This window comes from Cyanistes caeruleus, chromosome 11 (assembly GCF_971803275.1).
Source record: "Cyanistes caeruleus chromosome 11, bCyaCae1.hap1.1, whole genome shotgun sequence".
Taxonomy (NCBI): domain Eukaryota; kingdom Metazoa; phylum Chordata; class Aves; order Passeriformes; family Paridae; genus Cyanistes; species Cyanistes caeruleus.
This window is the reverse complement of record NC_141711.1, coordinates 23,627,398-23,653,362: the sequence shown is the minus strand read 5'-3', so window position 1 is coordinate 23,653,362 and position 25,965 is coordinate 23,627,398. Positions and strand designations below refer to the sequence as shown.

The 25,965-nt window shown below is 50.4% G+C and overlaps 2 long non-coding RNA genes across 2 annotated transcripts; both read right to left on the bottom strand.

Annotated features, from left to right (window-relative positions):
* Nucleotides 1-1,873: 1,873 nt before the first annotated feature.
* LOC147651162 (uncharacterized) lies at nt 1,874-7,573 on the bottom strand. Its single transcript, XR_015274839.1, has 5 exons — nt 7,403-7,573; nt 7,076-7,309; nt 4,269-6,784; nt 3,941-4,174; nt 1,874-3,649 (listed from the first exon to the last, which is right to left on the bottom strand). It is a non-coding gene; the product is annotated as an uncharacterized LOC147651162 (long non-coding RNA).
* Nucleotides 7,574-8,142: 569 nt separating this feature from the next.
* LOC147651161 (uncharacterized) lies at nt 8,143-20,117 on the bottom strand. Its single transcript, XR_015274832.1, has 12 exons — nt 19,943-20,117; nt 19,615-19,848; nt 19,185-19,323; nt 16,808-17,842; nt 16,480-16,713; nt 16,050-16,188; nt 13,673-15,950; nt 13,345-13,578; nt 12,915-13,053; nt 10,538-12,815; nt 10,210-10,443; nt 8,143-9,918 (listed from the first exon to the last, which is right to left on the bottom strand). It is a non-coding gene; the product is annotated as an uncharacterized LOC147651161 (long non-coding RNA).
* Nucleotides 20,118-25,965: the final 5,848 nt, after the last annotated feature.

Here is a 25,965-nt window from a genome sequence, read left to right as displayed (position 1 = left end):
GCCTTGCTACCCACAAGTGCTGTAGGTATTTCCAGGAGAAGAGGGAAAACATCGCTGTCCTGTGGTGTGGTAAAAATGCCACCACAACTGTGATTGTGTGAGCAAAGCCAGCCAGTGCTTTTTGGGGCAGCAGCAGCAGCTGAGAGTGTGGCAGAGCGGTTTTGATACTCTTTTTAGAGTCCTGCAAACATTGTTCCCGAAACAAGCCACAGCTTTGCAAACGTGCCCGAAGAAAATGCAAAGAGAACTGGGGTGTGAAAATCAAAGACTGTTTATCTGTAGAAGAAAAGGAACAAGAATGAACTACACCACATATTTACACTGTAAGAATATTGGTAACAACAACAACAACAACAAACTATAGAACCTATTTACCTGAGAACAGCTCTAACAAAACTCTATGAAACGTATTTACAGGCAACTTAAACAAACTCTAAAACTTCTATCCTGAACACAACAACTGTAAAACGTATGTACAGCAGGGTGGCATCTGTGTCTGTGATGTCCCTAAGTCCTGGAAGAAAAACAAGTAGCACGGTCAGTGCAGTCAGGCACGGAAGGGTGTTCCATGTGCTGCCGGGCTGGGACACTGGCCCAGTGGGACTCTGCTGCCAGAAGGGAGCCTGGCTGGGGGCTGTGGCCCAGGCACTGGAACAGGGCTTGTATGGCCCACAGCAAGCCCAGGCCAGGCCAGGGATGGCCAGCAGAATCCAGTGCATGGGCTAGCGTGTCCCTGAGCAGAAAGTGCCCAGCCCGGCCCCAGGCTGGCAGCAGGGGACCCACTCTGCCTGTGGGGAGCACCTGCCTGTTCTGCTGCTGGCATCGGTCTTCATCCCAAGACCATGTCTTCCTCCTTGTCTTTTAGATCAATATCCATCTCTTCAATAGAATCTTTCGTTTCCACCTCCATCTCTTCCTCTGTCTCGTACATATCCACATCCATCTCTTCCTCTCCAGTATCCTCTCCGTCCACTTCCATGGCTTCTTCTCTATCAGTCTGTGTATCGACGTCCGTCTCCTCCTCTCGGTCTGTGCCAGCCTGCAGAGGTAGCAAAATTTCCCACGCTGTCCCACAGAGCTCCAGCCCAGCCAGGCAGCTGCGGGGTGTCCGCCTCCGTGGAATAGTACCATACCTCTTTTGGAACAAATGCAGACATCCTGCAGGGATGGAGAGCAAAATCCAAGCGATGGGGAGCTTTGGGGACTGCTGGGGGAATCAGGGAGCAGGTGGCAACAAGGTGACGGGGGTAGGCTTGGAGCAGGGTGAAGAGCGTGCTGGCACAAGGATCCAAGGGTTGTGTTGTGGCCGTTGCTGGATGCTGGAAGTTCTAGCTGGAGCGTGCACTGTGACATCACCGCCAGGAGTTCAGGCCCAGGCTGAAGTGGACAACGGAGACCGTAGAATGAATGATGGAATCCCTGGGTGCTTGGGCTTGGAAGGGACCCTAAAGACCATCTTGTTCCAAGCGGAGCAATCTTCGCCCAGAATAGGTTGCTCAGAGCCCCGCTCCCAGCTGGCCTTGGATGTTGCCAAGGATGGAGCATCCCCAGCCTCTGTGCACAGCCCGGGCCAGTGCCCCAGCAGCCGGAGTGGAAAAGAGCAGCTTCTTTAGATCCAACTTCAAGCTCACTCCTGCAGTTGAAAGGCTTCTCCTCTCTGTGCCCATCTTTCCTAGAGCTGCAGGGAGGCCTCGCCAGCCCCCTTCTCTTTCCAGGCTGAGCATCCCCAGCCCCACACGGACAGCAGTCCGATGCGTGGCAGTCAAGGCTAAAGGGTAGCAAATGGCTACATCAGGAAGTGAGAGATGGAAGCTTTTGGAGATGGAAGCTTTACCTCTAAATGTAGAAAAGAAAGCAAAGTGGAGGGGGAAATGGTGGGACTCTGGCTCTGTTCTAACTGGCGAAGATTTTCTTTTCTTCTTTTCTGTCGTGCTAACCCAAGTTTTGTTGTTTGAAAGGAGGTTTAGCAAAATATCCATCGTCTTCTCCACTGCTGAAACACTGAACAACACCTGGGCAGGCTGAGGATGCAGAGCAAAACCTGCAAATATCTACTGCTGATCGTGATCCTGGGGAATGCAGCTAAAGCCAGCCAAAAGCAATTTCTGGAAAGTCAAGCCTGCTTTACGTTTTCTGGAGTTTGGTTGTGCCAACTTCACCAGTCATTTCTAAAAAAGGAAAAGAAACTCCAAGCAAAACAGAGAAAAACACAAAGAAACCAACCCAAAGAAACCAATCAAACAAACAGATAAAACACCCCCAATCAAACCAAAGGCAATGAGAAGTTAGGACTAGTTGTAAGGATATCACAGCAGGCGAATGGCTGCTTCCTACTTGGATCACCATCCAAAGCCACCTAGAACAACTTCTCCAAAACATATCCAACAGGACAAATGGAAAAAGTGATCCATGGCAGCTCTGCATTGTGGTGAAGGATGAGCATGCAGTGGTCCAGATGCAGCACTGCCCACCCTCCAGGCTGCTCTTTGCTCTGCTGAAAGACTCTTGCAGGACTGTGGCCCCTCTCCATGCAATGGAAATCATTGCCACAGCTCTCAGTTGAGGCACTGGCATTTCCAGAGCCAGATTCAGGCACAATCCTACTGCCTGCTGAGCCTCTGGGAAAGCTGCTGAGCATCTTCAGGCCTAGAAGCACAAAAGAGCTCAGGCTCTCCCCGAACTGGGTTTTCAGGGCAGCTTTCCATATCTCTGCAAGATTTCTTCATCCCTCAACACGTCTGACTTTATTATGTCCAACGATGCATTTGGGTTTCTTCCGTCCTCTTGTGTGCCCGTGAGTAACCTTCCACGTGGATGAAGGAGATTGTGTACAGGACAATTGATTGCGGCATTGCCATTTGGCTTCACTGTCACTCAGTTGAACACGGTCCTTATCTAAGAAGGACTTCCAAGAAATGGGTAGGAGTTTTGGCTGTGAGAGGAGCAGAAAGCACATTTTCTACAGCAAATTGCTAGCTGATGCACTTTCCTCCCTGCCAAAATAGTGATTGCCATTCATCTTCCTGGGAAGAATGTAAAGACCCATTCAGAGTTGCCAGGTTCAGCTGGCCTGTGGCTTTGTGTGCCTCATTTCACATGTCCAATTTCAAGGGCCACTAAAAGAGGCTCATGTTTGCCTTGCTACCCACAAGTGCTGTAGGTATTTCCAGGAGAAGAGGGAAAACATCGCTGTCCTGTGGTGTGGTAAAAATGCCACCACAACTGTGATTGTGTGAGCAAAGCCAGCCAGTGCTTTTTGGGGCAGCAGCAGCAGCTGAGAGTGTGGCAGAGCGGTTTTGATACTCTTTTTAGAGTCCTGCAAACATTGTTCCCGAAACAAGCCACAGCTTTGCAAACGTGCCCGAAGAAAATGCAAAGAGAACTGGGGTGTGAAAATCAAAGACTGTTTATCTGTAGAAGAAAAGGAACAAGAATGAACTACACCACATATTTACACTGTAAGAATATTGGTAACAACAACAACAACAACAAACTATAGAACCTATTTACCTGAGAACAGCTCTAACAAAACTCTATGAAACGTATTTACAGGCAACTTAAACAAACTCTAAAACTTCTATCCTGAACACAACAACTGTAAAACGTATGTACAGCAGGGTGGCATCTGTGTCTGTGATGTCCCTAAGTCCTGGAAGAAAAACAAGTAGCACGGTCAGTGCAGTCAGGCACGGAAGGGTGTTCCATGTGCTGCCGGGCTGGGACACTGGCCCAGTGGGACTCTGCTGCCAGAAGGGAGCCTGGCTGGGGGCTGTGGCCCAGGCACTGGAACAGGGCTTGTATGGCCCACAGCAAGCCCAGGCCAGGCCAGGGATGGCCAGCAGAATCCAGTGCATGGGCTAGCGTGTCCCTGAGCAGAAAGTGCCCAGCCCGGCCCCAGGCTGGCAGCAGGGGACCCACTCTGCCTGTGGGGAGCACCTGCCTGTTCTGCTGCTGGCATCGGTCTTCATCCCAAGACCATGTCTTCCTCCTTGTCTTTTAGATCAATATCCATCTCTTCAATAGAATCTTTCGTTTCCACCTCCATCTCTTCCTCTGTCTCGTACATATCCACATCCATCTCTTCCTCTCCAGTATCCTCTCCGTCCACTTCCATGGCTTCTTCTCTATCAGTCTGTGTATCGACGTCCGTCTCCTCCTCTCGGTCTGTGCCAGCCTGCAGAGGTAGCAAAATTTCCCACGCTGTCCCACAGAGCTCCAGCCCAGCCAGGCAGCTGCGGGGTGTCCGCCTCCGTGGAATAGTACCATACCTCTTTTGGAACAAATGCAGACATCTTGCAGGGATGGAGAGCAAAATCCAAGCGATGGGGAGCTTTGGGGACTGCTGGGGGAATCAGGGAGCAGGTGGCAACAAGGTGACGGGGGTAGGCTTGGAGCAGGGTGAAGAGCGTGCTGGCACAAGGATCCAAGGGTTGTGTTGTGGCCGTTGCTGGATGCTGGAAGTTCTAGCTGGAGCGTGCACTGTGACATCACCGCCAGGAGTTCAGGCCCAGGCTGAAGTGGACAACGGAGACCGTAGAATGAATGATGGAATCCCTGGGTGCTTGGGCTTGGAAGGGACCCTAAAGACCATCTTGTTCCAAGCGGAGCAATCTTCGCCCAGAATAGGTTGCTCAGAGCCCCGCTCCCAGCTGGCCTTGGATGTTGCCAAGGATGGAGCATCCCCAGCCTCTGTGCACAGCCCGGGCCAGTGCCCCAGCAGCCGGAGTGGAAAAGAGCAGCTTCTTTAGATCCAACTTCAAGCTCACTCCTGCAGTTGAAAGGCTTCTCCTCTCTGTGCCCATCTTTCCTAGAGCTGCAGGGAGGCCTCGCCAGCCCCCTTCTCTTTCCAGGCTGAGCATCCCCAGCCCCACACGGACAGCAGTCCGATGCGTGGCAGTCAAGGCTAAAGGGTAGCAAATGGCTACATCAGGAAGTGAGAGATGGAAGCTTTTGGAGATGGAAGCTTTACCTCTAAATGTAGAAAAGAAAGCAAAGTGGAGGGGGAAATGGTGGGACTCTGGCTCTGTTCTAACTGGCGAAGATTTTCTTTTCTTCTTTTCTGTCGTGCTAACCCAAGTTTTGTTGTTTGAAAGGAGGTTTAGCAAAATATCCATCGTCTTCTCCACTGCTGAAACACTGAACAACACCTGGGCAGGCTGAGGATGCAGAGCAAAACCTGCAAATATCTACTGCTGATCGTGATCCTGGGGAATGCAGCTAAAGCCAGCCAAAAGCAATTTCTGGAAAGTCAAGCCTGCTTTACGTTTTCTGGAGTTTGGTTGTGCCAACTTCACCAGTCATTTCTAAAAAAGGAAAAGAAACTCCAAGCAAAACAGAGAAAAACACAAAGAAACCAACCCAAAGAAACCAATCAAACAAACAGATAAAACACCCCCAATCAAACCAAAGGCAATGAGAAGTTAGGACTAGTTGTAAGGATATCACAGCAGGCGAATGGCTGCTTCCTACTTGGATCACCATCCAAAGCCACCTAGAACAACTTCTCCAAAACATATCCAACAGGACAAATGGAAAAAGTGATCCATGGCAGCTCTGCATTGTGGTGAAGGATGAGCATGCAGTGGTCCAGATGCAGCACTGCCCACCCTCCAGGCTGCTCTTTGCTCTGCTGAAAGACTCTTGCAGGACTGTGGCCCCTCTCCATGCAATGGAAATCATTGCCACAGCTCTCAGTTGAGGCACTGGCATTTCCAGAGCCAGATTCAGGCACAATCCTACTGCCTGCTGAGCCTCTGGGAAAGCTGCTGAGCATCTTCAGGCCTAGAAGCACAAAAGAGCTCAGGCTCTCCCCGAACTGGGTTTTCAGGGCAGCTTTCCATATCTCTGCAAGATTTCTTCATCCCTCAACACGTCTGACTTTATTATGTCCAACGATGCATTTGGGTTTCTTCCGTCCTCTTGTGTGCCCGTGAGTAACCTTCCACGTGGATGAAGGAGATTGTGTACAGGACAATTGATTGCGGCATTGCCATTTGGCTTCACTGTCACTCAGTTGAACACGGTCCTTATCTAAGAAGGACTTCCAAGAAATGGGTAGGAGTTTTGGCTGTGAGAGGAGCAGAAAGCACATTTTCTACAGCAAATTGCTAGCTGATGCACTTTCCTCCCTGCCAAAATAGTGATTGCCATTCATCTTCCTGGGAAGAATGTAAAGACCCATTCAGAGTTGCCAGGTTCAGCTGGCCTGTGGCTTTGTGTGCCTCATTTCACATGTCCAATTTCAAGGGCCACTAAAAGAGGCTCATGTTTGCCTTGCTACCCACAAGTGCTGTAGGTATTTCCAGGAGAAGAGGGAAAACATCGCTGTCCTGTGGTGTGGTAAAAATGCCACCACAACTGTGATTGTGTGAGCAAAGCCAGCCAGTGCTTTTTGGGGCAGCAGCAGCAGCTGAGAGTGTGGCAGAGCGGTTTTGATACTCTTTTTAGAGTCCTGCAAACATTGTTCCCGAAACAAGCCACAGCTTTGCAAACGTGCCCGAAGAAAATGCAAAGAGAACTGGGGTGTGAAAATCAAAGACTGTTTATCTGTAGAAGAAAAGGAACAAGAATGAACTACACCACATATTTACACTGTAAGAATATTGGTAACAACAACAACAACAACAAACTATAGAACCTATTTACCTGAGAACAGCTCTAACAAAACTCTATGAAACGTATTTACAGGCAACTTAAACAAACTCTAAAACTTCTATCCTGAACACAACAACTGTAAAACGTATGTACAGCAGGGTGGCATCTGTGTCTGTGATGTCCCTAAGTCCTGGAAGAAAAACAAGTAGCACGGTCAGTGCAGTCAGGCACGGAAGGGTGTTCCATGTGCTGCCGGGCTGGGACACTGGCCCAGTGGGACTCTGCTGCCAGAAGGGAGCCTGGCTGGGGGCTGTGGCCCAGGCACTGGAACAGGGCTTGTATGGCCCACAGCAAGCCCAGGCCAGGCCAGGGATGGCCAGCAGAATCCAGTGCATGGGCTAGCGTGTCCCTGAGCAGAAAGTGCCCAGCCCGGCCCCAGGCTGGCAGCAGGGGACCCACTCTGCCTGTGGGGAGCACCTGCCTGTTCTGCTGCTGGCATCGGTCTTCATCCCAAGACCATGTCTTCCTCCTTGTCTTTTAGATCAATATCCATCTCTTCAATAGAATCTTTCGTTTCCACCTCCATCTCTTCCTCTGTCTCGTACATATCCACATCCATCTCTTCCTCTCCAGTATCCTCTCCGTCCACTTCCATGGCTTCTTCTCTATCAGTCTGTGTATCGACGTCCGTCTCCTCCTCTCGGTCTGTGCCAGCCTGCAGAGGTAGCAAAATTTCCCACGCTGTCCCACAGAGCTCCAGCCCAGCCAGGCAGCTGCGGGGTGTCCGCCTCCGTGGAATATACCATACCTCTTTTGGAACAAATGCAGACATCCTGCAGGGATGGAGAGCAAAATCCAAGCGATGGGGAGCTTTGGGGACTGCTGGGGGAATCAGGGAGCAGGTGGCAACAAGGTGACGGGGGTAGGCTTGGAGCAGGGTGAAGAGCGTGCTGGCACAAGGATCCAAGGGTTGTGTTGTGGCCGTTGCTGGATGCTGGAAGTTCTAGCTGGAGCGTGCACTGTGACATCACCGCCAGGAGTTCAGGCCCAGGCTGAAGTGGACAACGGAGACCGTAGAATGAATGATGGAATCCCTGGGTGCTTGGGCTTGGAAGGGACCCTAAAGACCATCTTGTTCCAAGCGGAGCAATCTTCGCCCAGAATAGGTTGCTCAGAGCCCCGCTCCCAGCTGGCCTTGGATGTTGCCAAGGATGGAGCATCCCCAGCCTCTGTGCACAGCCCGGGCCAGTGCCCCAGCAGCCGGAGTGGAAAAGAGCAGCTTCTTTAGATCCAACTTCAAGCTCACTCCTGCAGTTGAAAGGCTTCTCCTCTCTGTGCCCATCTTTCCTAGAGCTGCAGGGAGGCCTCGCCAGCCCCCTTCTCTTTCCAGGCTGAGCATCCCCAGCCCCACACGGACAGCAGTCCGATGCGTGGCAGTCAAGGCTAAAGGGTAGCAAATGGCTACATCAGGAAGTGAGAGATGGAAGCTTTTGGAGATGGAAGCTTTACCTCTAAATGTAGAAAAGAAAGCAAAGTGGAGGGGGAAATGGTGGGACTCTGGCTCTGTTCTAACTGGCGAAGATTTTCTTTTCTTCTTTTCTGTCGTGCTAACCCAAGTTTTGTTGTTTGAAAGGAGGTTTAGCAAAATATCCATCGTCTTCTCCACTGCTGAAACACTGAACAACACCTGGGCAGGCTGAGGATGCAGAGCAAAACCTGCAAATATCTACTGCTGATCGTGATCCTGGGGAATGCAGCTAAAGCCAGCCAAAAGCAATTTCTGGAAAGTCAAGCCTGCTTTACGTTTTCTGGAGTTTGGTTGTGCCAACTTCACCAGTCATTTCTAAAAAAGGAAAAGAAACTCCAAGCAAAACAGAGAAAAACACAAAGAAACCAACCCAAAGAAACCAATCAAACAAACAGATAAAACACCCCCAATCAAACCAAAGGCAATGAGAAGTTAGGACTAGTTGTAAGGATATCACAGCAGGCGAATGGCTGCTTCCTACTTGGATCACCATCCAAAGCCACCTAGAACAACTTCTCCAAAACATATCCAACAGGACAAATGGAAAAAGTGATCCATGGCAGCTCTGCATTGTGGTGAAGGATGAGCATGCAGTGGTCCAGATGCAGCACTGCCCACCCTCCAGGCTGCTCTTTGCTCTGCTGAAAGACTCTTGCAGGACTGTGGCCCCTCTCCATGCAATGGAAATCATTGCCACAGCTCTCAGTTGAGGCACTGGCATTTCCAGAGCCAGATTCAGGCACAATCCTACTGCCTGCTGAGCCTCTGGGAAAGCTGCTGAGCATCTTCAGGCCTAGAAGCACAAAAGAGCTCAGGCTCTCCCCGAACTGGGTTTTCAGGGCAGCTTTCCATATCTCTGCAAGATTTCTTCATCCCTCAACACGTCTGACTTTATTATGTCCAACGATGCATTTGGGTTTCTTCCGTCCTCTTGTGTGCCCGTGAGTAACCTTCCACGTGGATGAAGGAGATTGTGTACAGGACAATTGATTGCGGCATTGCCATTTGGCTTCACTGTCACTCAGTTGAACACGGTCCTTATCTAAGAAGGACTTCCAAGAAATGGGTAGGAGTTTTGGCTGTGAGAGGAGCAGAAAGCACATTTTCTACAGCAAATTGCTAGCTGATGCACTTTCCTCCCTGCCAAAATAGTGATTGCCATTCATCTTCCTGGGAAGAATGTAAAGACCCATTCAGAGTTGCCAGGTTCAGCTGGCCTGTGGCTTTGTGTGCCTCATTTCACATGTCCAATTTCAAGGGCCACTAAAAGAGGCTCATGTTTGCCTTGCTACCCACAAGTGCTGTAGGTATTTCCAGGAGAAGAGGGAAAACATCGCTGTCCTGTGGTGTGGTAAAAATGCCACCACAACTGTGATTGTGTGAGCAAAGCCAGCCAGTGCTTTTTGGGGCAGCAGCAGCAGCTGAGAGTGTGGCAGAGCGGTTTTGATACTCTTTTTAGAGTCCTGCAAACATTGTTCCCGAAACAAGCCACAGCTTTGCAAACGTGCCCGAAGAAAATGCAAAGAGAACTGGGGTGTGAAAATCAAAGACTGTTTATCTGTAGAAGAAAAGGAACAAGAATGAACTACACCACATATTTACACTGTAAGAATATTGGTAACAACAACAACAACAACAAACTATAGAACCTATTTACCTGAGAACAGCTCTAACAAAACTCTATGAAACGTATTTACAGGCAACTTAAACAAACTCTAAAACTTCTATCCTGAACACAACAACTGTAAAACGTATGTACAGCAGGGTGGCATCTGTGTCTGTGATGTCCCTAAGTCCTGGAAGAAAAACAAGTAGCACGGTCAGTGCAGTCAGGCACGGAAGGGTGTTCCATGTGCTGCCGGGCTGGGACACTGGCCCAGTGGGACTCTGCTGCCAGAAGGGAGCCTGGCTGGGGGCTGTGGCCCAGGCACTGGAACAGGGCTTGTATGGCCCACAGCAAGCCCAGGCCAGGCCAGGGATGGCCAGCAGAATCCAGTGCATGGGCTAGCGTGTCCCTGAGCAGAAAGTGCCCAGCCCGGCCCCAGGCTGGCAGCAGGGGACCCACTCTGCCTGTGGGGAGCACCTGCCTGTTCTGCTGCTGGCATCGGTCTTCATCCCAAGACCATGTCTTCCTCCTTGTCTTTTAGATCAATATCCATCTCTTCAATAGAATCTTTCGTTTCCACCTCCATCTCTTCCTCTGTCTCGTACATATCCACATCCATCTCTTCCTCTCCAGTATCCTCTCCGTCCACTTCCATGGCTTCTTCTCTATCAGTCTGTGTATCGACGTCCGTCTCCTCCTCTCGGTCTGTGCCAGCCTGCAGAGGTAGCAAAATTTCCCACGCTGTCCCACAGAGCTCCAGCCCAGCCAGGCAGCTGCGGGGTGTCCGCCTCCGTGGAATAGTACCATACCTCTTTTGGAACAAATGCAGACATCTTGCAGGGATGGAGAGCAAAATCCAAGCGATGGGGAGCTTTGGGGACTGCTGGGGGAATCAGGGAGCAGGTGGCAACAAGGTGACGGGGGTAGGCTTGGAGCAGGGTGAAGAGCGTGCTGGCACAAGGATCCAAGGGTTGTGTTGTGGCCGTTGCTGGATGCTGGAAGTTCTAGCTGGAGCGTGCACTGTGACATCACCGCCAGGAGTTCAGGCCCAGGCTGAAGTGGACAACGGAGACCGTAGAATGAATGATGGAATCCCTGGGTGCTTGGGCTTGGAAGGGACCCTAAAGACCATCTTGTTCCAAGCGGAGCAATCTTCGCCCAGAATAGGTTGCTCAGAGCCCCGCTCCCAGCTGGCCTTGGATGTTGCCAAGGATGGAGCATCCCCAGCCTCTGTGCACAGCCCGGGCCAGTGCCCCAGCAGCCGGAGTGGAAAAGAGCAGCTTCTTTAGATCCAACTTCAAGCTCACTCCTGCAGTTGAAAGGCTTCTCCTCTCTGTGCCCATCTTTCCTAGAGCTGCAGGGAGGCCTCGCCAGCCCCCTTCTCTTTCCAGGCTGAGCATCCCCAGCCCCACACGGACAGCAGTCCGATGCGTGGCAGTCAAGGCTAAAGGGTAGCAAATGGCTACATCAGGAAGTGAGAGATGGAAGCTTTTGGAGATGGAAGCTTTACCTCTAAATGTAGAAAAGAAAGCAAAGTGGAGGGGGAAATGGTGGGACTCTGGCTCTGTTCTAACTGGCGAAGATTTTCTTTTCTTCTTTTCTGTCGTGCTAACCCAAGTTTTGTTGTTTGAAAGGAGGTTTAGCAAAATATCCATCGTCTTCTCCACTGCTGAAACACTGAACAACACCTGGGCAGGCTGAGGATGCAGAGCAAAACCTGCAAATATCTACTGCTGATCGTGATCCTGGGGAATGCAGCTAAAGCCAGCCAAAAGCAATTTCTGGAAAGTCAAGCCTGCTTTACGTTTTCTGGAGTTTGGTTGTGCCAACTTCACCAGTCATTTCTAAAAAAGGAAAAGAAACTCCAAGCAAAACAGAGAAAAACACAAAGAAACCAACCCAAAGAAACCAATCAAACAAACAGATAAAACACCCCCAATCAAACCAAAGGCAATGAGAAGTTAGGACTAGTTGTAAGGATATCACAGCAGGCGAATGGCTGCTTCCTACTTGGATCACCATCCAAAGCCACCTAGAACAACTTCTCCAAAACATATCCAACAGGACAAATGGAAAAAGTGATCCATGGCAGCTCTGCATTGTGGTGAAGGATGAGCATGCAGTGGTCCAGATGCAGCACTGCCCACCCTCCAGGCTGCTCTTTGCTCTGCTGAAAGACTCTTGCAGGACTGTGGCCCCTCTCCATGCAATGGAAATCATTGCCACAGCTCTCAGTTGAGGCACTGGCATTTCCAGAGCCAGATTCAGGCACAATCCTACTGCCTGCTGAGCCTCTGGGAAAGCTGCTGAGCATCTTCAGGCCTAGAAGCACAAAAGAGCTCAGGCTCTCCCCGAACTGGGTTTTCAGGGCAGCTTTCCATATCTCTGCAAGATTTCTTCATCCCTCAACACGTCTGACTTTATTATGTCCAACGATGCATTTGGGTTTCTTCCGTCCTCTTGTGTGCCCGTGAGTAACCTTCCACGTGGATGAAGGAGATTGTGTACAGGACAATTGATTGCGGCATTGCCATTTGGCTTCACTGTCACTCAGTTGAACACGGTCCTTATCTAAGAAGGACTTCCAAGAAATGGGTAGGAGTTTTGGCTGTGAGAGGAGCAGAAAGCACATTTTCTACAGCAAATTGCTAGCTGATGCACTTTCCTCCCTGCCAAAATAGTGATTGCCATTCATCTTCCTGGGAAGAATGTAAAGACCCATTCAGAGTTGCCAGGTTCAGCTGGCCTGTGGCTTTGTGTGCCTCATTTCACATGTCCAATTTCAAGGGCCACTAAAAGAGGCTCATGTTTGCCTTGCTACCCACAAGTGCTGTAGGTATTTCCAGGAGAAGAGGGAAAACATCGCTGTCCTGTGGTGTGGTAAAAATGCCACCACAACTGTGATTGTGTGAGCAAAGCCAGCCAGTGCTTTTTGGGGCAGCAGCAGCAGCTGAGAGTGTGGCAGAGCGGTTTTGATACTCTTTTTAGAGTCCTGCAAACATTGTTCCCGAAACAAGCCACAGCTTTGCAAACGTGCCCGAAGAAAATGCAAAGAGAACTGGGGTGTGAAAATCAAAGACTGTTTATCTGTAGAAGAAAAGGAACAAGAATGAACTACACCACATATTTACACTGTAAGAATATTGGTAACAACAACAACAACAACAAACTATAGAACCTATTTACCTGAGAACAGCTCTAACAAAACTCTATGAAACGTATTTACAGGCAACTTAAACAAACTCTAAAACTTCTATCCTGAACACAACAACTGTAAAACGTATGTACAGCAGGGTGGCATCTGTGTCTGTGATGTCCCTAAGTCCTGGAAGAAAAACAAGTAGCACGGTCAGTGCAGTCAGGCACGGAAGGGTGTTCCATGTGCTGCCGGGCTGGGACACTGGCCCAGTGGGACTCTGCTGCCAGAAGGGAGCCTGGCTGGGGGCTGTGGCCCAGGCACTGGAACAGGGCTTGTATGGCCCACAGCAAGCCCAGGCCAGGCCAGGGATGGCCAGCAGAATCCAGTGCATGGGCTAGCGTGTCCCTGAGCAGGAAGTGCCCAGCCCGGCCCCAGGCTGGCAGCAGGGGACCCACTCTGCCTGTGGGGAGCACCTGCCTGTTCTGCTGCTGGCATCGGTCTTCATCCCAAGACCATGTCTTCCTCCTTGTCTTTTAGATCAATATCCATCTCTTCAATAGAATCTTTCGTTTCCACCTCCATCTCTTCCTCTGTCTCGTACATATCCACATCCATCTCTTCCTCTCCAGTATCCTCTCCGTCCACTTCCATGGCTTCTTCTCTATCAGTCTGTGTATCGACGTCCGTCTCCTCCTCTCCGTCTGTGCCAGCCTGCAGAGGTAGCAAAATTCCCCACGCTGTCCCACAGAGCTCCAGCCCAGCCAGGCAGCTGCGGGGTGTCCGCCTTCGTGGAATAGTACCATACCTCTTTTGGAACAAATGCAGACATCCTGCAGGGATGGAGAGCAAAATCCAAGCGATGGGGAGCTTTGGGGACTGCTGGGGGAATCAGGGAGCAGGTGGCAACAAGGTGACGGGGGTAGGCTTGGAGCAGGGTGAAGAGCGTGCTGGCACAAGGAGCCAAGGGTTGTGTTGTGGCCGTTGCTGGATGCTGGAAGTTCTAGCTGGAGCGTGCACTGTGACATCACCGCCAGGAGTTGAGGCCCAGGCTGAAGTGGACAACGGAGACCGTAGAATGAATGATGGAATCCCTGGGTGCTTGGGCTTGGAAGGGACCCTAAAGACCATCTTGTTCCAAGCGGAGCGATCTTCGCCCAGAATAGGTTGCTCAGAGCCCCGCTCCCAGCTGGCCTTGGATGTTGCCAAGGATGGAGCATCCCCAGCCTCTGTGCACAGCCCGGGCCAGTGCCCCAGCAGCCGGAGTGGAAAAGAGCAGCTTCTTTAGATCCAACTTCAAGCTCACTCCTGCAGTTGAAAGGCTTCTCCTCTCTGTGCCCATCTTTCCTAGAGCTGCAGGGAGGCCTCGCCAGCCCCCTTCTCTTTCCAGGCTGAGCATCCCCAGCCCCACACGGACAGCAGTCCGATGCGTGGCAGTCAAGGCTAAAGGGTAGCAAATGGCTACATCAGGAAGTGAGAGATGGAAGCTTTTGGAGATGGAAGCTTTACCTCTAAATGTAGAAAAGAAAGCAAAGTGGAGGGGGAAATGGTGGGACTCTGGCTCTGTTCTAACTGGCGAAGATTTTCTTTTCTTCTTTTCTGTCGTGCTAACCCAAGTTTTGTTGTTTGAAAGGAGGTTTAGCAAAATATCCATCGTCTTCTCCACTGCTGAAACACTGAACAACACCTGGGCAGGCTGAGGATGCAGAGCAAAACCTGCAAATATCTACTGCTGATCGTGATCCTGGGGAATGCAGCTAAAGCCAGCCAAAAGCAATTTCTGGAAAGTCAAGCCTGCTTTACGTTTTCTGGAGTTTGGTTGTGCCAACTTCACCAGTCATTTCTAAAAAAGGAAAAGAAACTCCAAGCAAAACAGAGAAAAACACAAAGAAACCAACCCAAAGAAACCAATCAAACAAACAGATAAAACACCCCCAATCAAACCAAAGGCAATGAGAAGTTAGGACTAGTTGTAAGGATATCACAGCAGGCGAATGGCTGCTTCCTACTTGGATCACCATCCAAAGCCACCTAGAACAACTTCTCCAAAACATATCCAACAGGACAAATGGAAAAAGTGATCCATGGCAGCTCTGCATTGTGGTGAAGGATGAGCATGCAGTGGTCCAGATGCAGCACTGCCCACCCTCCAGGCTGCTCTTTGCTCTGCTGAAAGACTCTTGCAGGACTGTGGCCCCTCTCCATGCAATGGAAATCATTGCCACAGCTCTCAGTTGAGGCACTGGCATTTCCAGAGCCAGATTCAGGCACAATCCTACTGCCTGCTGAGCCTCTGGGAAAGCTGCTGAGCATCTTCAGGCCTAGAAGCACAAAAGAGCTCAGGCTCTCCCCGAACTGGGTTTTCAGGGCAGCTTTCCATATCTCTGCAAGATTTCTTCATCCCTCAACACGTCTGACTTTATTATGTCCAACGATGCATTTGGGTTTCTTCCGTCCTCTTGTGTGCCCGTGAGTAACCTTCCACGTGGATGAAGGAGATTGTGTACAGGACAATTGATTGCGGCATTGCCATTTGGCTTCACTGTCACTCAGTTGAACACGGTCCTTATCTAAGAAGGACTTCCAAGAAATGGGTAGGAGTTTTGGCTGTGAGAGGAGCAGAAAGCACATTTTCTACAGCAAATTGCTAGCTGATGCACTTTCCTCCCTGCCAAAATAGTGATTGCCATTCATCTTCCTGGGAAGAATGTAAAGACCCATTCAGAGTTGCCAGGTTCAGCTGGCCTGTGGCTTTGTGTGCCTCATTTCACATGTCCAATTTCAAGGGCCACTAAAAGAGGCTCATGTTTGCCTTGCTACCCACAAGTGCTGTAGGTATTTCCAGGAGAAGAGGGAAAACATCGCTGTCCTGTGGTGTGGTAAAAATGCCACCACAACTGTGATTGTGTGAGCAAAGCCAGCCAGTGCTTTTTGGGGCAGCAGCAGCAGCTGAGAGTGTGGCAGAGCGGTTTTGATACTCTTTTTAGAGTCCTGCAAACATTGTTCCCGAAACAAGCCACAGCTTTGCAAACGTGCCCGAAGAAAATGCAAAGAGAACTGGGGTGTGAAAATCAAAGACTGTTTATCTGTAGAAGAAAAGGAACAAGAATGAACTACACCACATATTTACACTGTAAGAATATTGGTAACAACAACAACAACAACAAACTATAGAACCTATTTACCTGAGAACAGCTCTAACAAAACTCTATGAAACGTATTTACAGGCAACTTAAACAAACTCTAAAACTTCTATCCTGAACACAACAACTGTAAAACGTATGTACAGCAGGGTGGCATCTGTGTCTGTGATGTCCCTAAGTCCTGGAAGAAAAACAAGTAGCACGGTCAGTGCAGTCAGGCACGGAAGGGTGTTCCATGTGCTGCCGGGCTGGGACACTGGCCCAGTGGGACTCTGCTGCCAGAAGGGAGCCTGGCTGGGGGCTGTGGCCCAGGCACTGGAACAGGGCTTGTATGGCCCACAGCAAGCCCAGGCCAGGCCAGGGATGGCCAGCAGAATCCAGTGCATGGGCTAGCGTGTCCCTGAGCAGGAAGTGCCCAGCCCGGCCCCAGGCTGGCAGCAGGGGACCCACTCTGCCTGTGGGGAGCACCTGCCTGTTCTGCTGCTGGCATCGGTCTTCATCCCAAGACCATGTCTTCCTCCTTGTCTTTTAGATCAATATCCATCTCTTCAATAGAATCTTTCGTTTCCACCTCCATCTCTTCCTCTGTCTCGTACATATCCACATCCATCTCTTCCTCTCCAGTATCCTCTCCGTCCACTTCCATGGCTTCTTCTCTATCAGTCTGTGTATCGACGTCCGTCTCCTCCTCTCCGTCTGTGCCAGCCTGCAGAGGTAGCAAAATTTCCCAGCCTGTCCCACAGAGCTCCAGCCCAGCCAGGCAGCTGCGGGGTGTCCGCCTTCGTGGAATAGTACCATACCTCTTTTGGAACAAATGCAGACATCCTGCAGGGATGGAGAGCAAAATCCAAGCGATGGGGAGCTTTGGGGACTGCTGGGGGAATCAGGGAGCAGGTGGCAACAAGGTGACGGGGGTAGGCTTGGAGCAGGGTGAAGAGCGTGCTGGCACAAGGAGCCAAGGGTTGTGTTGTGGCCGTTGCTGGATGCTGGAAGTTCTAGCTGGAGCGTGCACTGTGACATCACCGCCAGGAGTTGAGGCCCAGGCTGAAGTGGACAACGGAGACCGTAGAATGAATGATGGAATCCCTGGGTGCTTGGGCTTGGAAGGGACCCTAAAGACCATCTTGTTCCAAGCGGAGCGATCTTCGCCCAGAATAGGTTGCTCAGAGCCCCGCTCCCAGCTGGCCTTGGATGTTGCCAAGGATGGAGCATCCCCAGCCTCTGTGCACAGCCCGGGCCAGTGCCCCAGCAGCCGGAGTGGAAAAGAGCAGCTTCTTTAGATCCAACTTCAAGCTCACTCCTGCAGTTGAAAGGCTTCTCCTCTCTGTGCCCATCTTTCCTAGAGCTGCAGGGAGGCCTCGCCAGCCCCCTTCTCTTTCCAGGCTGAGCATCCCCAGCCCCACACGGACAGCAGTCCGATGCGTGGCAGTCAAGGCTAAAGGGTAGCAAATGGCTACATCAGGAAGTGAGAGATGGAAGCTTTTGGAGATGGAAGCTTTACCTCTAAATGTAGAAAAGAAAGCAAAGTGGAGGGGGAAATGGTGGGACTCTGGCTCTGTTCTAACTGGCGAAGATTTTCTTTTCTTCTTTTCTGTCGTGCTAACCCAAGTTTTGTTGTTTGAAAGGAGGTTTAGCAAAATATCCATCGTCTTCTCCACTGCTGAAACACTGAACAACACCTGGGCAGGCTGAGGATGCAGAGCAAAACCTGCAAATATCTACTGCTGATCGTGATCCTGGGGAATGCAGCTAAAGCCAGCCAAAAGCAATTTCTGGAAAGTCAAGCCTGCTTTACGTTTTCTGGAGTTTGGTTGTGCCAACTTCACCAGTCATTTCTAAAAAAGGAAAAGAAACTCCAAGCAAAAGAGAGAAAAACACAAAGAAACCAACCCAAAGAAACCAATCAAACAAACAGATAAAACACCCCCAATCAAACCAAAGGCAATGAGAAGTTAGGACTAGTTGTAAGGATATCACAGCAGGCGAATGGCTGCTTCCTACTTGGATCACCATCCAAAGCCACCTAGAACAACTTCTCCAAAACATATCCAACAGGACAAATGGAAAAAGTGATCCATGGCAGCTCTGCATTGTGGTGAAGGATGAGCATGCAGTGGTCCAGATGCAGCACTGCCCACCCTCCAGGCTGCTGTTTGCTCTGCTGAAAGACTCTTGCAGGACTGTGGCCCCTCTCCATGCAATGGAAATCATTGCCACAGCTCTCCGTTGAGGCACTGGCATTTCCAGAGCCAGATTCAGGCACAATCCTACTGCCTGCTGAGCCTCTGGGAAAGCTGCTGAGCATCTTCAGGCCTAGAAGCACAAAAGAGCTCAGGCTCTCCCCGAACTGGGTTTTCAGGGCAGCTTTCCATATCTCTGCAAGATTTCTTCATCCCTCAACACGTCTGACTTTATTATGTCCAACGATGCATTTGGGTTTCTTCCGTCCTCTGGTGTGCCCGTGAGTAACCTTCCACGTGGATGAAGGAGATTGTGTACAGGACAATTGATTGCGGCATTGCCATTTGGCTTCACTGTCACTCAGTTGAACACGGTCCTTATCTAAGAAGGACTTCCAAGAAATGGGTAGGAGTTTTGGCTGTGAGAGGAGCAGAAAGCACATTTTCTACAGCAAATTGCTAGCTGATGCACTTTCCTCCCTGCCAAAATAGTGATTGCCATTCATCTTCCTGGGAAGAATGTAAAGACCCATTCAGAGATGCCAGGTTCAGCTGGCCTGTGGCTTTGTGTGCCTCATTTCACATGTCCAATTTCAAGGGCCACTAAAAGAGGCTCATGTTTGCCTTGCTACCCACAAGTGCTGTAGGTATTTCCAGGAGAAGAGGGAAAACATCGCTGTCCTGTGGTGTGGTAGAAATGCCACCACAACTGTGATTGTGTGAGCAAAGCCAGCCAGTGCTTTTTGGGGCAGCAGCAGCAGCTGAGAGTGTGGCAGAGCGGTTTTGATACTCTTTTTAGAGTCCTGCAAACATTGTTCCGGAAACAAGCCACAGCTTTGCAAATGTGCCCAAAGAAAATGCAAAGAGAACTGGGGTGTGAAAATCAAAGACTGTTTATCTGTAGAAGAAAAGGAACAAGAATGAACTACACCACATATTTACACTGTAAGAATATTGGTAACAACAACAACAACAACAAACTATAGAACCTATTTACCTGAGAACAGCTCTAACAAAACTCTATGAAACGTATTTACAGGCAACTTAAACAAACTCTAAAACTTCTATCCTGAACACAACAACTGTAAAACGTATGTACAGCAGGGTGGCATCTGTGTCTGTGATGTCCCTAAGTCCTGGAAGAAAAACAAGTAGCACGGTCAGTGCAGTCAGGCACGGAAGGGTGTTCCATGTGCTGCCGGGCTGGGACACTGGCCCAGTGGGACTCTGCTGCCAGAAGGGAGCCTGGCTGGGGGCTGTGGCCCAGGCACTGGAACAGGGCTTGTATGGCCCACAGCAAGCCCAGGCCAGGCCAGGGATGGCCAGCAGAATCCAGTGCATGGGCTAGCGTGTCCCTGAGCAGGAAGTGCCCAGCCCGGCCCCAGGCTGGCAGCAGGGGCCCCACTCTGCCTGTGGGGAGCACCTGCCTGTTCTGCTGCTGGCATCGGTCTTCATCCCAAGACCATGTCTTCCTCCTTGTCTTTTAGATCAATATCCATCTCTTCAATAGAATCTTTCGTTTCCACCTCCATCTCTTCCTCTGTCTCGTACATATCCACATCCATCTCTTCCTCTCCAGTATCCTCTCCGTCCACTTCCATGGCTTCTTCTCTATCAGTCTGTGTATCGACGTCCGTCTCCTCCTCTCGGTCTGTGCCAGCCTGCAGAGGTAGCAAAATTTCCCACGCTGTCCCACAGAGCTCCAGCCCAGCCAGGCAGCTGCGGGGTGTCCGCCTCCGTGGAATAGTACCATACCTCTTTTGGAACAAATGCAGACATCCTGCAGGGATGGAGAGCAAAATCCAAGCGATGGGGAGCTTTGGGGACTGCTGGGGGAATCAGGGAGCAGGTGGCAACAAGGTGACGGGGGTAGGCTTGGAGCAGGGTGAAGAGCGTGCTGGCACTAGGAGCCAAGGGTTGTGTTGTGGCCGTTGCTGGATGCTGGAAGTTCTAGCTGGAGCGTGCACTGTGACATCACCGCCAGGAGTTCAGGCCCAGGCTGAAGTGGACAACGGAGACCGTAGAATGAATGATGGAATCCCTGGGTGCTTGGGCTTGGAAGGGACCCTAAAGACCATCTTGTTCCAAGCGGAGCAATCTTCGCCCAGAATAGGTTGCTCAGAGCCCCGCTCCCAGCTGGCCTTGGATGTTGCCAAGGATGGAGCATCCCCAGCCTCTGTGCACAGCCCGGGCCAGTGCCCCAGCAGCCGGAGTGGAAAAGAGCAGCTTCATTAGATCCAACTTCAAGCTCACTCCTGCAGTTGAAAGGCTTCTCCTCTCTGTGCCCATCTTTCCTAGAGCTGCAGGGAGGCCTCGCCAGCCCCCTTCTCTTTCCAGGCTGAGCATCCCCAGCCCCACACGGACAGCAGTCCGATGCGTGGCAGTCAAGGCTAAAGGGTAGCAAATGGCTACATCAGAAAGTGAGAGATGGAAGCTTTTGGAGATGGAAGCTTTACCTCTAAATGTAGAAAAGAAAGAGAAGTGGAGGGGGAAATGGTGGGACTCTGGCTCTGTTCTAACTGGCGAAGATTTTCTTTTCTTCTTTTCTGTCGTGCTAACCCAAGTTTTGTTGTTTGAAAGGAGGTTTAGCAAAATATCCATCGTCTTCTCCACTGCTGAAACACTGAACAACATCTGGGCAGGCTGAGGATGCAGAGCAAAACCTGCAAATATCTACTGCTGATCGTGATCCTGGGGAATGCAGCTAAAGCCAGCCAAAAGCAATTTCTGGAAAGTCAAGCCTGCTTTACGTTTTCTGGAGTTTGGTTGTGCCAACTTCACCAGTCATTTCTAAAAAAGGAAAAGAAACTCCAAGCAAAAGAGAGAAAAACACAAAGAAACCAACCCAAAGAAACCAATCAAACAAACAGATAAAACACCCCCAATCAAACCAAAGGCAATGAGAAGTTAGGACTAGTTGTAAGGATATCACAGCAGGCGAATGGCTGCTTCCTACTTGGATCACCATCCAAAGCCACCTAGAACAACTTCTCCAAAACATATCCAACAGGAGAAATGGAAAAAGTGATCCATGGCAGCTCTGCATTGTGGTGAAGGATGAGCATGCAGTGGTCCAGATGCAGCACTGCCCACCCTCCAGGCTGCTGTTTGCTCTGCTGAAAGACTCTTGCAGGACTGTGGCCCCTCTCCATGCAATGGAAATCATTGCCACAGCTCTCAGTTGAGGCACTGGCATTTCCAGAGCCAGATTCAGGCACAATCCTACTGCCTGCTGAGCCTCTGGGAAAGGTGCTGAGCATCTTCAGGCCTAGAAGCACAAAAGAGCTCAGGCTCTCCCCGAACTGGGTTTTCAGGGCAGCTTTCCATATCTCTGCAAGATTTCTTCATCCCTCAACACGTCTGACTTTATTATGTCCAACGATGCATTTGGGTTTCTTCCGTCCTCTTGTGTGCCCGTGAGTAACCTTCCACGTGGATGAAGGAGATTGTGTACAGGACAATTGATTGCGGCATTGCCATTTGGCTTCACTGTCACTCAGTTGAACACGGTCCTTATCTAAGAAGGACTTCCAAGAAATGGGTAGGAGTTTTGGCTGTGAGAGGAGCAGAAAGCACATTTTCTACAGCAAATTGCTAGCTGATGCACTTTCCTCCCTGCCAAAATAGTGATTGCCATTCATCTTCCTGGGAAGAATGTAAAGACCCATTCAGAGTTGCCAGGTTCAGCTGGCCTGTGGCTTTGTGTGCCTCATTTCACATGTCCAATTTCAAGGGCCACTAAAAGAGGCTCATGTTTGCCTTGCTACCCACAAGTGCTGTAGGTATTTCCAGGAGAAGAGGGAAAACATCGCTGTCCTGTGGTGTGGTAGAAATGCCACCACAACTGTGATTGTGTGAGCAAAGCCAGCCAGTGCTTTTTGGGGCAGCAGCAGCAGCTGAGAGTGTGGCAGAGCGGTTTTGATACTCTTTTTAGAGTCCTGCAAACATTGTTCCCGAAACAAGCCACAGCTTTGCAAATGTGCCCGAAGAAAATGCAAAGAGAACTGGGGTGTGAAAATCAAAGACTGTTTATCTGTAGAAGAAAAGGAACAAGAATGAACTACACCACATATTTACACTGTAAGAATATTGGTAACAACAACAACAACAACAAACTATAGAACCTATTTACCTGAGAACAGCTCTAACAAAACTCTATGAAACGTATTTACAGGCAACTTAAACAAACTCTAAAACTTCTATCCTGAACACAACAACTGTAAAACGTATGTACAGCAGGGTGGCATCTGTGTCTGTGATGTCCCTAAGTCCTGGAAGAAAAACAAGTAGCACGGTCAGTGCAGTCAGGCACGGAAGGGTGTTCCATGTGCTGCCGGGCTGGGACACTGGCCCAGTGGGACTCTGCTGCCAGAAGGGAGCCTGGCTGGGGGCTGTGGCCCAGGCACTGGAACAGGGCTTGTATGGCCCACAGCAAGCCCAGGCCAGGCCAGGGATGGCCAGCAGAATCCAGTGCATGGGCTAGCGTGTCCCTGAGCAGGAAGTGCCCAGCCCGGCCCCAGGCTGGCAGCAGGGGACCCACTCTGCCTGTGGGGAGCACCTGCCTGTTCTGCTGCTGGCATCGGTCTTCATCCCAAGACCATGTCTTCCTCCTTGTCTTTTAGATCAATATCCATCTCTTCAATAGAATCTTTCGTTTCCACCTCCATCTCTTCCTCTGTCTCGTACATATCCACATCCATCTCTTCCTCTCCAGTATCCTCTCCGTCCACTTCCATGGCTTCTTCTCTATCAGTCTGTGTATCGACGTCCGTCTCCTCCTCTCGGTCTGTGCCAGCCTGCAGAGGTAGCAAAATTTCCCACGCTGTCCCACAGAGCTCCAGCCCAGCCAGGCAGCTGCGGGGTGTCCGCCTCCGTGGAATAGTACCATACCTCTTTTGGAACAAATGCAGACATCCTGCAGGGATGGAGAGCAAAATCCAAGCGATGGGGAGCTTTGGGGACTGCTGGGGGAATCAGGGAGCAGGTGGCAACAAGGTGACGGGGGTAGGCTTGGAGCAGGGTGAAGAGCGTGCTGGCACTAGGAGCCAAGGGTTGTGTTGTGGCCGTTGCTGGATGCTGGAAGTTCTAGCTGGAGCGTGCACTGTGACATCACCGCCAGGAGTTCAGGCCCAGGCTGAAGTGGACAACGGAGACCGTAGAATGAATGATGGAATCCCTGGGTGCTTGGGCTTGGAAGGGACCCTAAAGACCATCTTGTTCCAAGCGGAGCAATCTTCGCCCAGAATAGGTTGCTCAGAGCCCCGCTCCCAGCTGGCCTTGGATGTTGCCAAGGATGGAGCATCCCCAGCCTCTGTGCACAGCCCGGGCCAGTGCCCCAGCAGCCGGAGTGGAAAAGAGCAGCTTCATTAGATCCAACTTCAAGCTCACTCCTGCAGTTGAAAGGCTTCTCCTCTCTGTGCCCATCTTTCCTAGAGCTGCAGGGAGGCCTCGCCAGCCCCCTTCTCTTTCCAGGCTGAGCATCCCCAGCCCCACACGGACAGCAGTCCGATGCGTGGCAGTCAAGGCTAAAGGGTAGCAAATGGCTACATCAGAAAGTGAGAGATGGAAGCTTTTGGAGATGGAAGCTTTACCTCTAAATGTAGAAAAGAAAGAGAAGTGGAGGGGGAAATGGTGGGACTCTGGCTCTGTTCTAACTGGCGAAGATTTTCTTTTCTTCTTTTCTGTCGTGCTAACCCAAGTTTTGTTGTTTGAAAGGAGGTTTAGCAAAATATCCATCGTCTTCTCCACTGCTGAAACACTGAACAACACCTGGGCAGGCTGAGGATGCAGAGCAAAACCTGCAAATATCTACTGCTGATCGTGATCCTGGGGAATGCAGCTAAAGCCAGCCAAAAGCAATTTCTGGAAAGTCAAGCCTGCTTTACGTTTTCTGGAGTTTGGTTGTGCCAACTTCACCAGTCATTTCTAAAAAAGGAAAAGAAACTCCAAGCAAAAGAGAGAAAAACACAAAGAAACCAACCCAAAGAAACCAATCAAACAAACAGATAAAACACCCCCAATCAAACCAAAGGCAATGAGAAGTTAGGACTAGTTGTAAGGATATCACAGCAGGCGAATGGCTGCTTCCTACTTGGATCACCATCCAAAGCCACCTAGAACAACTTCTCCAAAACATATCCAACAGGAGAAATGGAAAAAGTGATCCATGGCAGCTCTGCATTGTGGTGAAGGATGAGCATGCAGTGGTCCAGATGCAGCACTGCCCACCCTCCAGGCTGCTGTTTGCTCTGCTGAAAGACTCTTGCAGGACTGTGGCCCCTCTCCATGCAATGGAAATCATTGCCACAGCTCTCAGTTGAGGCACTGGCATTTCCAGAGCCAGATTCAGGCACAATCCTACTGCCTGCTGAGCCTCTGGGAAAGCTGCTGAGCATCTTCAGGCCTAGAAGCACAAAAGAGCTCAGGCTCTCCCCGAACTGGGTTTTCAGGGCAGCTTTCCATATCTCTGCAAGATTTCTTCATCCCTCAACACGTCTGACTTTATTATGTCCAACGATGCATTTGGGTTTCTTCCGTCCTCTTGTGTGCCCGTGAGTAACCTTCCACGTGGATGAAGGAGATTGTGTACAGGACAATTGATTGCGGCATTGCCATTTGGCTTCACTGTCACTCAGTTGAACACGGTCCTTATCTAAGAAGGACTTCCAAGAAATGGGTAGGAGTTTTGGCTGTGAGAGGAGCAGAAAGCACATTTTCTACAGCAAATTGCTAGCTGATGCACTTTCCTCCCTGCCAAAATAGTGATTGCCATTCATCTTCCTGGGAAGAATGTAAAGACCCATTCAGAGTTGCCAGGTTCAGCTGGCCTGTGGCTTTGTGTGCCTCATTTCACATGTCCAATTTCAAGGGCCACTAAAAGAGGCTCATGTTTGCCTTGCTACCCACAAGTGCTGTAGGTATTTCCAGGAGAAGAGGGAAAACATCGCTGTCCTGTGGTGTGGTAGAAATGCCACCACAACTGTGATTGTGTGAGCAAAGCCAGCCAGTGCTTTTTGGGGCAGCAGCAGCAGCTGAGAGTGTGGCAGAGCGGTTTTGATACTCTTTTTAGAGTCCTGCAAACATTGTTCCCGAAACAAGCCACAGCTTTGCAAATGTGCCCGAAGAAAATGCAAAGAGAACTGGGGTGTGAAAATCAAAGACTGTTTATCTGTAGAAGAAAAGGAACAAGAATGAACTACACCACATATTTACACTGTAAGAATATTGGTAACAACAACAACAACAACAAACTATAGAACCTATTTACCTGAGAACAGCTCTAACAAAACTCTATGAAACGTATTTACAGGCAACTTAAACAAACTCTAAAACTTCTATCCTGAACACAACAACTGTAAAACGTATGTACAGCAGGGTGGCATCTGTGTCTGTGATGTCCCTAAGTCCTGGAAGAAAAACAAGTAGCACGGTCAGTGCAGTCAGGCACGGAAGGGTGTTCCATGTGCTGCCGGGCTGGGACACTGGCCCAGTGGGACTCTGCTGCCAGAAGGGAGCCTGGCTGGGGGCTGTGGCCCAGGCACTGGAACAGGGCTTGTATGGCCCACAGCAAGCCCAGGCCAGGCCAGGGATGGCCAGCAGAATCCAGTGCATGGGCTAGCGTGTCCCTGAGCAGGAAGTGCCCAGCCCGGCCCCAGGCTGGCAGCAGGGGACCCACTCTGCCTGTGGGGAGCACCTGCCTGTTCTGCTGCTGGCATCGGTCTTCATCCCAAGACCATGTCTTCCTCCTTGTCTTTTAGATCAATATCCATCTCTTCAAT